This window comes from Pseudonaja textilis, chromosome 5, assembly GCF_049901715.1.
Source record: "Pseudonaja textilis isolate UNSWEBS1 chromosome 5, rPseTex1.2, whole genome shotgun sequence".
Lineage (NCBI taxonomy): Eukaryota > Metazoa > Chordata > Lepidosauria > Squamata > Elapidae > Pseudonaja > Pseudonaja textilis.
Window position 1 is genome coordinate 40,829,807 of NC_141994.1, and position 15,164 is coordinate 40,844,970.

The 15,164-nt window shown below is 39.7% G+C and overlaps 1 pseudogene; it reads left to right on the top strand.

Annotated features, from left to right (window-relative positions):
• Window positions 1-2,695: 2,695 nt before the first annotated feature.
• LOC148125608 (uncharacterized) lies at window positions 2,696-5,417 on the top strand (annotated as a pseudogene).
• The last annotated feature ends 9,747 nt before the right edge of the window (window positions 5,418-15,164 follow it).

Sequence of the window (15,164 nt, forward strand, 5' to 3'; positions counted from 1 at the left end):
ACCCCCTACAGACCTCTTAGGAAAGGGGTGAGGTCAATAGTAGAAAGTCTAAGGTTAAAGTTTTGGGGGTTTGGGGAAGAAACCACAGAGTCAGGTAGAGTATTCCAGACATTGACCACTCTGTTGCTGAAGTCGTATTTCCTGCAATCAAGTTTGGTGTGGTTTACCTTGAGTTTGTATCTGTTATGAGCTCTTGTATTGTTATGGTTGAAGTTGAAGTATTCATTGACAGGTAGGATATTGCTAAATATAATTGTATGTAGTATACTTAGATCAGACCGAAGGGAGCGTAGTTCTAGGTTGTCTAGGTCTAGAATTTCAAGTCTGGTGGCATAAGGTACAGAATTTGATAGGATGCTCCCAATTTTGATCATTTGTTGTCTGTTTGACAGGAATGCTTCTATCCAGTTATGCAGGTGTCCAGAGATACCATAAGATTTTAGTTTTAGGAGTAGTTTTTTGTGTACTACTGAATCAAAGGCTTTACAGAAGCCTATGTAGATTGCATCTATTGCTTTGCCCTGATCGAGTTGTGTAGTCCATATGTTTTTGCAGTGTAAGAGTTGCAGATTGCAGGATAGTTTTTTTTCTGAAACCAAATTGTTTATTAGATATTAGGTTGTTTGTCTCTAAGTGGAGGATAATGGATTGGTTAATAATTGATTCCATGACTTTACAGGGGACGCAGTATAAAGAGATTGGTCTGTAATTTTCAACTAGGCTGGCGTCTCCCTTTTTGAAGATGGGGATGACTGTGGCTTGTAACCATAGTTTTGGCAAGGAGCTGGTCCTGAAAGACTTTTTGAAGATTATGCTTAGAGGTTCGGCTATGGCAGTGGATGGCTTTTTTAAAAAGTAGGCACATATTCCATGCGGTCCAATAGATAGAGATGGTTTTAGATTGTGTAGTGCTTTTTCAACATTGTCTACTGTAAAATCGATATGTATTAGAACATTGTAGTTGTCTGTGGTTCGACTAGGAAATACTGGGCATGATCCATTGCTGTTTACAAATACTGAGCCAAAGAATGTGTTAAAGAGGTTAGCTTTAATAGTGTCGTCGTTGCAGTCTTTACCATTAGGTCCTTTCAGGAGTGGGATGGACCTTGAGTGTTTTAGTTTGTTCTTTACAAAATTGTAGAAAGCGTGGGTGGAATTGGTGCGTAGAAGGTTTTCCTCTTGTTTAATGTGATAGTTGGTGCATTCAGTCTTTATCTGGTGGCATAAATTTTTGTATTGGCTTTTGAAGTTGGCAACATGACCAGATTTGTTTTTCCACTAAAGTGATCTCTTTTTGGATTGAAGCTTCCTTACTGTTATGGGTAATCTGTTTTTTCTGGTTTTTGGAGTTGTTATTGGTACATATAGTTTGATGACTCTTTTGACTTCAAGTAAAAATATGTTGTAATGGTCTTCAACAGTATTGCATCCAGTGAATAGAAATTGCCAATCAGAACGTTGTCTATAAGGTCATAGTTGCCTTTTTTGAAGTTATAATTGGGGATCACATTGTTGTGTTGATTTTTGTGTCGACGTATGTTAAGACAAAAGTCAATCATGCTGTGGTCACTGTTGGAAAAGGTTTCTTTAATTTGTATTCTGTAAATTGAATTCAAACTATTGCAGAAGATGAGATCAGGGCAGTTGTTAAGTCTAGTATTGTTGGTTACTAGTTGTTCCAGTCTTAGGTTTGTTACAGCATTGTAGAAGGTTGCATGTATGAGTTCAGTTTTACATTTGTTTAGGATCCAGTTAATGTGAGGTAGATTGAAGTCACCAAGAAAGATAAAAGTGTGTGGGCAAGATGTTGCCCATGTTAGTAGTGAATTTAGCTTGTTTACATGTTCGATGTCATAATCAGGGGCTCTGTAACACAGAGAATCGAAATGTGATATTTAAGTACAGTTCACAGACGATGGTCTCAGGAAGAGCAAGCTCTTGGGTAACTTGGATGTTTTTTAGATGTAAGGACTTGTTTATACAAGATAGCAACAACACCTCCTCTATGGATTTCATGATCTGATCAGTAAACATGACAGTCTCTTACTGTGGTAATGGAGTCAGGGAGAGATGCATTGAGCCATGTTTCACAGACAAATATGATGTCGAATTTAGCCATATTTAGTAGGAGGAAAAATTCAGGTATTTTATTTACAAGGATTCTTGCATTGAGTAGCTTGCATTTAAGGTCAGTTGTAGTTGGAATTGAGGTAGTTAGGTAGTTAGAAATAAATGTCTGAAATGTTTTTTTATAAAACAACCCCATTTCCTGAGCTTTGAACTAAGGACTTGATTGAGATCTTCCCATTGCCAGGGGAAAAGTGCCAGTTGAACTCTTTCCTTAGTCCTTACTGGCAGAGATCATACACTTTCCCTGCCAAGTCTTACAAACAGATGTAACACTAACTCGTCTCTTATCTAGCCAAGGTTGCATCTTTCATATGTCATGTGTCCTTACTGTCCTGTACTACAATAAGCCGTTGATATGTGCTTGCCCTATTTTCCCCTCCATTCTTAAAAATTATATACCCTGCAGAACCCATGTTTTGCTATTGTCTAAAAACATTGCCAAAGCAGATTGGCAGTCATTTAAGACCAAAAACGGATGATTCTGGAATATTTCTGTTATTCTCTGAGCAAAACCGGGTCACGCTTTCTTTTATTCTTACAGAGATCATGACTGCTGATGTGCTAAATGGGTAATTATGTTGTTAATGGTTAATGTCCCACTCTATAATTAGATAATGGCATGTTAGTTTAGTATTGAATCAGAACACTGTACAGAAAAGGGAGGCACAAAGCTAATATCTAACCTGATTCAACACTTAATTGCTTTTTTCTCACCTGGATGAATTAGTTGAAATACTACAGAAACAAAATTAATTCAGTCAAAGGGTTAGATTCAAGCCAAAACTATAGGAGATTATATACACACAAGCACATGAAGACTAAAATGATAAGTAATTCTAATTAGCTGCACATTCATCTGAATGAATCTTTGTTCTGAGTAGCATGTATGTAGAATTGAACTATCATAAACGATATCCTAGCCAGCCTTAGTATTGCAAAACATCTTATCATTCCTATTTTTTGCAGTGCTGTAGGGGAGTTGGGGCTTAAGTATGACATAGTTTCAGATAACGTGGTTAATTTTTCGATTCTGCTCATTGCTAGACCAGGAAATCCCAGCTCTACTCCCAAAAGGATTCCTAGCCCTTTGAAGGTAGAAATGTAATGTCCTTGTCAAAATATTGATGGTCACATGACAGCTAACCAAATCTTCCTGTATTTTCTGATCTAAGCAGAAAGCAAGTACAAATTGCAAATGGCAACTAAGAATGGAGGAAATAGATTGACAGAAAGAGACAAATTGGTAAAAAGAGAAGAAAAAACAATTAAAATGCAGTTTGGAGATCCTCAGGTTTTTCAGATCTATAGGCTCTGCTGCATAAAAAAAGATGTTAGAATAATTTAAGGGGTCTTCCCAAGCATGCCATCAATGTCAGTCATCACCCTCCAGACATGTACCAAATTTCTCTAACTTTTCCTCAAAACATACTACATCATGTAGTATAACTTTTACACAAGGATTTCGACTGGCAAACATTACCTTATCCCCAAGCATATTGTATTTCCTATAAGCATATCTAGCTTTGACCATGACAACCACAGATGTGGTCTTAAGGACTGCCTATCCATTATGACTTTGTAAGGACAGCACAAGAAAGGCAGTGACATCAAAGCAGCTACACCACAGGAAAAAGTGCCAGTTCTAACTTTGGAGCCTGTGGGGGAAAATAGAAACTTTCCAAAGTATGTCATTAGGTCTTTGCCACTTACAAAGATCCTGAAACATTTCTGACTAGCCAAAATTTGCTCTTGTCAATGGATTAATGACAGGACAAGATTTTTAGCACTTGGGCAGTGTTAATAGAGAGTTTAAATTAAGATTAGTTCTTGAGTGCATGGGTGTCAGAGTGAAAAGTCTGCTGTGCCATTGATGATAATTTCCTGCTCCTCTTTTCAAATGCTAAAGGGGAAACTTTTTATGTTGCTCAGAATATATGCTACCTATCATAGATCTAGGTCACTACTGCACTGAAGTTTTGGGCTACTGAAAGGTTCCTTTATCTTTGCTCTTCATTGCTTCTGCATAGCCCTAACTAAGAAAAAGATTGCTTTGAATGTTAAGTATTAATGATTAGTTTTGGTAGAAATAAGCATCTTGCTCCAATAAACACACCCCAGCAAGAAAAATAGCAATGCCATGCAAGGTTTGCTAAATACTGCCATATTGGGAAGAAGTGCTTCCAAATATTTTGAAATATGACAAAAGAATCTTGGTTTGAGGCTGATTAGCATAAACCTGAATGCAGCACCCATTGAGAAGCTTATTTGCCTTTCTTTTGGATATCTTCAGATACCTATACCAAGCTTTTATGGTTACATATATTTTATGTTAAGATTTCCAAAGTTTGGTTCACACAACTGACACAAAATAGTTTATCACAATTTTGAATAGAAGGCAACTTTCTCAAAGAAAGCTTCAAGGCTTGTATAACCAAGACCTGGCTGGGCCCAGAAGGAGGCATTCTCCTCGTAGAAATGTGCCCGGTGGGTTATCGAGCATGGCACCAGTCTAGACATCAGGGCTGGGGAGGAGGTTTGGCTGTTGTTATCACAAAATCTCTAGTAGCCTCTGGAGGTACTGCTCCACAAGTGCCCGGCTCTGAGACCCTTTTTCTTAGTTTGGGTTCAAGGGATCAGGTGGGATTGCTGCTGCTGTACCAGCCTCCCTGGTGCGTGGAAGCTTCCCTATCTGGACTGCTGGATCTCACCACAGAGCTAGCAGTGGAATTCCCCAGGCTTATAGCTCTGGAGGATTTCAACCTGCCTTCCCTGGGAGCGGGGAGGACGTGGCCTGAGATTTAATGGAAACCATGATTTCCATGGGCCTGTCCCAGGTCATCCAGGGCCCGACTAATAATAGTGGTCACACATCCGATTTGGTGTTCTTGTCAGAGCAGTGCCTATGTGACCTGGAATTGGTGGACCTGTCCTTGGTCCTCTTGTCATGGTCAGATCATAGTCTGGTGACAATGAGTTTCTCAAAAGCTATACATCCCCCCGTGCAGGGAGGCAGGACCTATTAGATTGGTCCGCCCCATCGACTAATGGACCCGGATGGATTCCAGAGGGAGGTGGGGGTTATAAATGCAGATCTACTGTGCAGTCCAGCTGAGCTCTTAGTCACTGTTTGGAATAGGAAGATGACTGAGGCTCTGGATAGGATTGCATCCTTGCGACCTCTCCTCAACCATAGAACTCTCTGTGCCTCGTGGTATACAGAGGAACTGAAAGGGATGAAACACATGAGGAGATGTCTAGAGTATTGCTGGCGGAAGACAGGGGATTAACTCGATCGAACATGGGTAAGAGCTGCTACTAAGGCCTACCTCATGGCAATTCATGCGACGTGTAAATACTTATCCACACTAATTGCATCTACAGATGGTCTCCCAGCGACTCTCTTTAAGGTAAGCCATTACCTCCTGGGGAAGGAGGAGATTGAGGTCCACCTGAAGGGGTGCACTGAGGAATTTGCAGATTCCCCCAGAGATTGAAATTGCCCCCATTCTAATACTCTTCCAGAAGGCGCTGAAGACCTGGTTCTGCCAGTGGGTCTGGGGAACGCAGAGCAAGATGGAACCCATTAAATGGTTCATGTGATCTGCTGTCATTGGGGCAGGGGTGGGAGTTGGGGGGTGGTTTTGTTATATTGTATTGTATTTTATTTATTTGATTCTTTTTGTTAGTTTTTATTGTTTTAAATGTGGTTTTATATTCTGTAAACCACCTTGAGTCGCCATGGGCAAATAGGCGGCAATATAAATGCAAGAAATATATAAATAAATAAACGTTCTCAAAGACAACTTCAAACTGCACACTGTCTTTGCTCCTTCTTCCCTCCCATCCTGTTCCCCCTCTCCTCCCCTTCGCACAAATGGCTAGCATGATGCAGTGCAAGTACAGAGGGACTAGGCCATTTTTGCACTGATTTCTTCTGTACACGTTTCCCACAAGCAAAGATTTTGCTAGTAGGAAGATGGCAAGAAGTGTAGGAGCCTCGGCTCCTTCCAGGTTCCTCATCAAACTTGTGGGGACTTGTCAGGAAACATCAGAATTGAGGGTCACGTGATTGTGGCTCATTGCAGAAGCATGGCAGTGGTGCTGGACAACAGTGGCAAAAAAAAAATAAATCCAAAATATCATTTCCTTGGGAATGGGTCCCAGGAATCTGTAAATTAGCCCATTTGAAGTATCTTTGTTGATAGTGTTTTGCCCTATTGTAGGAAGGCCCTCCCACCCACACATTAAAATATTATTTATTCTTAATATTAAAAAGAGGCAGGATAGAATATTTCCCCTAAAGGAGAAATGGAGAAAAATCTTAAAGGTAGAAAGCAACCCCAGTCTTCCTACTATAGGAAAACAGCCTCAAGCAGAAGCATGAAGAGGCCAGTCTTCAGGAAATTTTGTATCCATTCAGAAGGATTGGACCACTCTATTCATAAGCAAAAGGCAAACAGAAATTCCAGATAAGCAAAACAATTAGGCAAGCCAAAAGTCGACAAGATTAGATCAGACAAACAGATTTGCATTTCCCCTTTTGCCTGTAGAGTTAGCCACGACCCCTACAAGGCCTCATAGGAATCTGGCAAGAGCCATTAGAATATTAAAGAACATGTTCATACACAGGAACAGGCATCTCAATCATGAAGCCCCAAACAATCTATAAAAGCCCACCTATCTCAACCCCACTTTCTCATCCACCCCAGAAACAAGTTGCTGTCACTGAAGTTTCTGCCATTCAAATAAACAGAGACCTTTTTTTCCTTTCAGCCAGACTCCATTTTATTTCCAGTGTTTTTCTCCTGGCTTGGAACTGGAGCGGATTTTTCTTCCAACACTATGGTTGTGATTACATTTATTTGCTGTTCATCTCGCAATTAGATGCAACTCTGGGAGAAGTGTTTTTGCCCAATTCAAGAATACAAAGTATCAAAATATACAAAAGTTTTAGTAGTACATAGATTTTCATACCTGTTAATCATTATAGTTCACCTAAAACATATAGGGATATTTCATTTGTATCATTCACCATTTTATAAATAACTACTTTGTTGACATTTTTCATGTATTTTAGTTTGCTGAAGTCATATTTGTAGACTTTTCTTTCTGGAGAATTGCAGACTGTTTGCATTTTCAAAGGTCAATGTATAGAAGTACTAGGTAGGAATAAAATAAGCTCACGTGTGTGAGGCTGTTGAGTAAGATGCCCTTAGAGTTTATTTAAAATTCCAGGGCCTGAAAGAAAATCAGGGAAAAGGTCCTGTTACTGTATTATGAAACTATGTTCATAAGACTGACTAAAACTTAAAAGCACAACATGGGATAGGGTGGCAATCTCACCTTCTTAAGCCTAAGCTCAAAGACCTACTATTGTCTGCCACTTTATTTTCAGGCAGCAGGAGTCTGTTATTTTATATCTTCTGCACCAAAGCCACTAGGTGTCTCTACTAGATATGCAAAATGACTTGCAGACAAGTTACTATTACTGTATTGAATCGATGTGGAGGCTTATATTCTCACACTACGCTAGCAAAAAAGGACATACTGTAGGATCTAAGTCAGGTGAAGATGCTATCATTTACTTAGTAACAGTCCAAGTGATCAGACATGGCATCATGCAATGTGTAAATCAGAGCAAAGGCATTTCCTTTACTACTATGTCTACCATTCTGGGCAGAGGTGGTATTCAGCAGGTTGTGACCAGTTCTTGAGAACCAGTAGCAGAAATTTTGAGTACTTCGGAGAACCGGCAAATACCACCCTGCCCCCATCTATTCTCTGCCTCCCAAGTCCCAGCTGATCCGCTGGGTTATCTTTTGTTGCCCTGCACAGGAGAACAGAGCTGGAAAGCAGGTTAGTGGGGTGGGGAGCAAAGGTGGTATTCAGCAGGTTCTGAGCAGTTCTGGAAAACCGGTAGTGGACATTTTTAGTAGTTCAGAGAACCGGCAAATACCACCTCTGACTGGAGATTTTAAAGTATCCTTTCTCTGCCACACTCATCAATCCACACCCACAGAACCGATAGTAAAAAAATCTGAATCCCACCACTGGGGAGGGAATGGGGATTTTGCAATAGCCTTCCCCTGACACACCCAACAAGCCACACCACACCCACCAAGCCATTTTACTGGTAGTAAAAAATGTTGAATCCCACCACTGATTCTGGGTAAATGACTTCAGAATCACATTAATAGACTTTAAATTTCTTTTTTCCATTTCTAAGCTATTCCACACTGCACAAGAAGAATGAAGCAGTAGGCTGCAGTACGGTATCAGGTATCTCCAAAACTTTTTATGTCAGAATAAAAAAATACAAAAACAATAGAAATGAATTTTGTCTTTTTAGGAGTGTAAAAAGCTGGTAGACACACCACCTGAATGAAATCATAGAACACATTCCGAGCAGGCATGTGCTGAGAGCATGTACTTTGGTTTCCCAAAGTTTACAGCATGCTACACTAGGTAACACAGCTGCCCTTAGCTCTAAATTCAGGGACCTTCATCTCTCGAAATCAGAGTCTGGAAAAAAAAAATGGCAGGCATTGAAATACTCTGTACTTATTTTCAAAAGTTCACTGAGGCCAAAGAGAAATTAAGTTCTGAAAATAATAGGTGACTTCAGAGCATGACATGCTAGCTCTGTGGAGCAGCATCCAGAAGTGTAAACTAACACCGGTGATTCTATTTTTTACAAATTGGTCTCATGACAACTTAGTGCAGGTTACATGATGGAACCACATAGTTAGGTATCAGCTTTGATATCTGTAACCCCAAAGGAATTCTCCTCAGAAGATGAAAATTAGGTAACATACATAGATCAGTCTTCCCTCACAGCAGCCTAAGGAGTAAGTGATAGCAATAGGAACACAGTTTAAGGTTGTAATAAATACTTTTTATGGGCTATTGACATTCCTACTCTTATCCTTGCTAATATAACCCGTTGTCAATAAAATATAAACATGTTGTAACAAAATATTTCAGTTACAAGTATTTTATTTTATTTTTTAAAAATAAAAATATTCATTTCAGAAAAACTTTACTGATTCTGGCTAGGCCACCAAATGCAATTAAAAACCATAAAAGCAACATTGAAATAAAAAAATATAAAACACTAAGGGCTAAATTATAGGTATTTCACTTTTTAAAAACTACAAAAAAAGACTGGATGAATAAATATATTTTTGGCATCCTGCTAAACAATAGTAAGTAAGCTTGTTTAATTACTACTGACAATTTTTTGAACTATTTTCGCCATGCTTAATCAATCTCTGATAATAAATGCATCAGAATGGGACAGACTATAAACAAGGAGTTTAGGCTTAATAATTTTGGGCATGTAGGTTTGATTGCTAATTGTACCCTATGACTATCATTAAGTGTTGTACCTTATGATTCTTGACTCTTGATGAATGTATCTTTTCTTTTATGTATACTGAGAGTATTTGCATCAAGACAAATTCCTTGTGTGTCCAGTCACACTTGGCCAATAAAGAATTCTACTTTATATAGTATACCACTGTGAGAACTCTGAATTAGGCTTAGAAAACAGACGTCAAACTCAGCGTTAGAGTTACATGAAACCTTGTGCAATCCACCATTCACTATTTATGTTGTCACATTCTGTGCCAGCTGTAATTTCAAGAGTTACTCCATAACAGCAGTGTATGTTACCAATACACTGAGTCATCAAATTAGGTCTCTGTCCTCCATGCAGAGATACATCTACTTTATCAATCAAAGCCTCCCTGCCACCACACTTACGATGTCCTGTGATAATAATAAATTTACTACCAGTAATGATTTCAAGATATAAACCTAATCCTTACACTGGAGTATGAGCTTATCCAGAACAGGCATATTATCTAAATCCTGAATCCAGGCTGCAAAATCAGAAACAACTCAACTTTTTCAGGTTTATTTTTAGCTTGTTCTCCCACATATCATTCTTTACAGTCTCAAAACACTGACAGCCCCTAGAACAGTCCACTTCTGAGGTTATAGGAAAAAAGAATGTAACTAAATGTCATCAGTTTATTGATGAAAAGTAGCTCCAAGCTTGAAAATAATATTCAGCCGTTTCAAATCAGTATGTGTATATGTGTGTGTGTGTGAACATGCCTAGAGTCACGGTATCAGTAAAATTGCTGGCACAGAAATTTATGCACATACATACTAAAATAAAATCAATTGAAGCTTTTTCAAATCCCCAACTAATTCTGTAGAGAACAAGCAAGTAAACCACACTGCCCAACCATGTTTTCCGATTTCAATATATACTAGGATCAACTGTAACTGCCAAGAAATAAGGATGTATTTCTCTTGTCTCTTTCTGGTATAACTCATCCATCAAACTGCTTTATCTTTCTGCTAAATCCAGTTGTAAACCCAGACTGAAAAGAAACCCGATAATCTGTTTAATGCAATAGTTCATGAAGCTACAATATCATTGTTTTCTTCATCACCTTGGCTGAATATGCAAATATAACACATAAGAGGTAGAAGAAAATCTCCGCACAGACCACTGTGACATTTACACAAAGTTCTTTGGTGACAAAATCACTCACAAGATCTCAAGTAGCCTGCAGTCTTGCAAAATCAATGGGATTCTTTTTGACTTTATAAACATTGAGAATAGGCTGTTCTGTGGCATGAACTCTGTCGCCTATAAGTTGGACTCATGCCTTCTTTGAGAGAGGCATTGCCTAGCGTAGAAGTAGTGCACTTTTCCTGAAGGTTGGAAATAGTGTTAGTCGCTGCCTCCTTCCGAGGTCAGTAAAATGAGGTCCCAGATTGTTGAGGGCAATATGCTGACTCTGTAAACTCTTAGTCTGTAAAACTCTATGAAGCAGTATCTAAGTTCATGAAACAGCACCTTACATATATTTCACAAAGGCATAAAAGCCACAAACACAGTTATATATTTTTAAGATGTGTGGCAGACCTGAATTGCTGTTACAACTGATATTGTATTTTGTGATTATATAAATTGCCTTGAATCATAAAAAGTACAGTGAAATTGAAGTGTTGTGATAGGTGATAGATAGATAGATAGATAGATAGATAGATAGATAGATAGATAGATAGATAGATAGATATCTGGAAACTGAAAAATCTGGGAACTGTATCGCAGAACTTATGGGAACAGCATATTCTGGAGAAGACTGCATGATGCATGGCAAAGGAGTACTGTACAGGGAAAAAAATATTTCTTTCAGGCAGAAAAAAATGAAATGGAACAACAAACTCAGCCAGTTAAATTCTTCTTTGCATCTGAATTATCTGCAAGGTATGAATATTCATCTCATTCATTTTAAATAGGTTGTTTCTGAACTGTTATTTCACAGGAAAATCATTCTGCATTCCTAATGTTAATAATTTTTGTTACATTTTATTTTTATTTATTTATGAGATGTGTATTCCATCTTTATTTTTGCAATTCAAGGTGGAAGATACAGTTCAAAATATTTTATATACATCATATTTGAGTTTGAGCATGTAGAACATTATGATACCAAATGTGGAATGACATATATTTATATATGAGCATTCTAATGATCCATCTATCTCAGGGGTGTCAAACTCAATTTAATTGAGGGCCGCATCAGGGTTGTGTTTGACCTTGGGAGGCTGGGGTAGGCATGACCAGGGTGGACATGGCCAGCTCAACATCACTCAGGTCGGTGGTGCCTGTGGTGGCCCGAGCACTCTGTCAGCAAAAACTTGTGCCCCTTGCAAGCTCTGTTTTCAGCTGTGATGGCCTCCTGCAACCCTCTGCCAGCAAAAATGGAATGTTTTGTCTGGCAGAGGCACTGTAGGCTGGTCCTTCTCTGTTTCCACTGTGGCCCGCGGGCCAGATCTAAACACCCTGCAGGCCAGATCCAGCCCCTAGGCCTTGGGTTTGACACTTCTGATCCATATAGTGATTTAACAGATAAACATTGGTTGAGATATTCTACCTAAATAAATGTTAATTCTGACCCCAATGACCTTGTGGTTTTAAAGTAGCTGGCATTGCAATAAAATTGCTAACCCTAAAATTATATTGTTTGAGGTTTCCAAGAAGATAATACTAGCTGTTTCCTACTGAAGTGTACAAAACTGCAAGAATCCTCTAATTTCAACAATCATGTCTGGATTACAGGATATAACAAGACATAATAATTATAAATTCCTTACCATGGAAAACTTAAGAAATATACTACTGAATATAGGTAACTGATTTATTTTATTTTCCCACGCATATTTCCTCTATCTGTTCTGTTCTTATTTATTCAATTTGAAATCCTGAAGGATTAGGTTGAGGTAAGATATAAATCTGGAAATTAGTAGTACAAAAACAGACAAAATCAGTAAGATACTACACAGGCATCACATCAAGACTGCCTTCAAAACAGACAGAAAAATAGCAGCCATCCTTAGAAACCCCAAAGATAAAATTGACCTGGAAAACCAAGGCATATATGAAGTCCACTGTGCATCATGCCCGGCCACATACATTGGACAGACCAATAGAAGAATAAGTACCCACCTAGATGAACACAAAAATGCAGTAAAAAAGCTGGAACACACTTCCTCACTAGTCCAACACATGAAAGCCACAGGTCATAGCATCAACTTCAATGGCACCAAAACCCTAGCCACTATAGAAAACCCCAGCCACAGAATTATCAGAGAAGCCATAGAGATTGAAAAAAGACCTGAAAGCATGAATAGATGATTCCACCAGACTGTCAATCATCTGGAAGCCTGCACTCACAAACAAAAAAATCTCCACACCACTAGCCAGGCAAACACCTGGGCACAAACAGATCCCCCCTGATACCTCCAGCTCAAACACACCCCAACCAGGCACCCAGATGAAACCTAGCTTCCTAACAAATGATAGCCGTCCATTTACTCAGAGCCAAGCTGCACTAAAAGCCTCCAATACAGGAACACAATGTTGCCAGCCAATCAAGACACAAAAAAGCCACAAAACAGACAGAAGATATTAGAAACACCAATCAAGCAGAACACAGCAAACTCCAAGACCAATAAACACAGACCAAGACTCCCAACCAATCAGGATGAAGAAAAAGCCATTCTGGCACAACAGTAAGCTAGCCCCAAATTTAAAACTGAAATGGCTGTGAAAGTCTGACTCACAGACGAACACAATACAGAAGCCTGATGATGGCAGATGAGATTCTGCCAAAACGTTGCTACAACTTTAAAAGCACAACTATAATGACGTGGGAAAATACCCGAACAAGCTGAATACCATACATGTAAGTACCCACGAAAACTTAAGAAAACATACACACACACACACACACACACACACACACACACATATATTTCGCGTAAGATTCGAAGTATCTAGGCAACGTTTCGATGAAGTCTCATTCATCATCTTCAGGCTTCTGTCTCCGGCTCTGTGCTTCTCAGAGTAATGTGAGATTGCAGCTGCTTCCTCCTTTTAACTGCCAGTGGGGTGGGACTTGATTGGGTGGGGGCTTGGCTGTGTTCTGATTGGGTGGGGGTGTGTTCTCATTGGTAGGGGGTTTGGCTGTGTTCTGATTGGTTGGGGGTTAGCCGTGTTCTGATTGGTTGGAGGCGTGTTCTGTTCAGGTGGGGGCTTGGTTGTGCTCAGGTTAGTCTTAGTTGCTGGGGGATTTGAGCTGGTGAGTTGTGATCTTGCTGTTTGGCTTCTAGTTCGTGGTCCTGCTGCATCTTCATAGTGGGTGTCGGTTTGCTTCATGTATGGCTCGGAGGGGTTTAAAGTGGGTAGTGATGCAGCTGCAGTGCAGCTTCTGGTCCATGGTCGTGTCTCATCTTCTGGGTGGGTGGGAGTCTGTTTTCTACATGGAAGTGTGGTGGTGGCATCTTGTGTGGCTCTCATGGATGTGGGTCTGGTGTCCTTCATGTTAGGTACTCGTCTGTTCATGAGGGCAGGTTTCCAAATGGCTGGAAGGCGGGAGGTGTCATCTCGTTTGTTCATGCTGTGTGGGCGTTTTTCTATCTCTATGGCTTCTCTGATTATTCTGCTGTTGAAGTGTTCGGTTTTGGCGATAGTTCTGGTATTTTTAAAATCAATTTCATGTCCTGTGGCTTTGAGGTGTTGGACCAGGGAAGAGGTCGTTTCTTCTTTTTTGATAGAGTTCTTATGTTCTTCAATGCGTGCACTTATTCTTCTGTTAGTTTGTCCAATGTATGTGGTAGGGCAGGCAGTGCAGGGGATTTCGTATACTCCTTGGTTTTCTAATTCGATTTTGTCTTTGGGGTTTCTTAGGATGGTGGATATTTTTCTGTTTGTGCAGAATGCTGTTTTGATGTTGTGTTTTTGGAGGATCTTGCTAATTTTGTCTGTAGTGCCTTTTATATATGGGAGGAGGGCTTTGCCGTTTTCTTGTTCTCTGTCTTGGATTTTGGTTGGGGTTTCTTTTTGGATTAGGTGGGTAATCTTCTTTCTTTGGAATCCATTGGCTGTAAGTACGTTGGTGAGAGTGTGTAGTTCGGTTTTTTGGTGTTGTTCATCGGCTAAGCATTTTGTTCTGGAGATGAGTGTCTTGGCTACGAAATTGATCTGTGCTGGGTGGTGGTGTGAGAGTGCATGTAGATAGCAGTTAGTATGTGTTTTCTTCTGGTAGATGGTGTGTCCTAGGGAGCCATTGGATCTTTTGTATACCAAGACATCTAGGAAGGGAAGTTGGTTGTTGGCGTCTGTTTCCATGGTGAATTGTATTTTGGGGTGTAGGCTGTTGAGGTGTGTGAGGAAGTTGTTCAGTTTTTCTTTCCCGTGTGGCCAGATTATGAAGGTGTCATCTACGTATCTGAGCCAGAGTTTGGGTTTGTGGTCGTATTTTTCTAGTGCTTGTGTTTCAAAGTGTTCCATGTAGAGGTTTGCGATGACAGGTGAGAGGGGTGATCCCATGGGTGCTCCTTCTATTTGTTTGTATTTTTGTCCATTGTAGGTGAAGTATGTATTGGATAGGCAGTGGTTGGTTAGATCTAGGATGTGCTTGGGGGGGTTGTATTTGTTTTGGATGGCT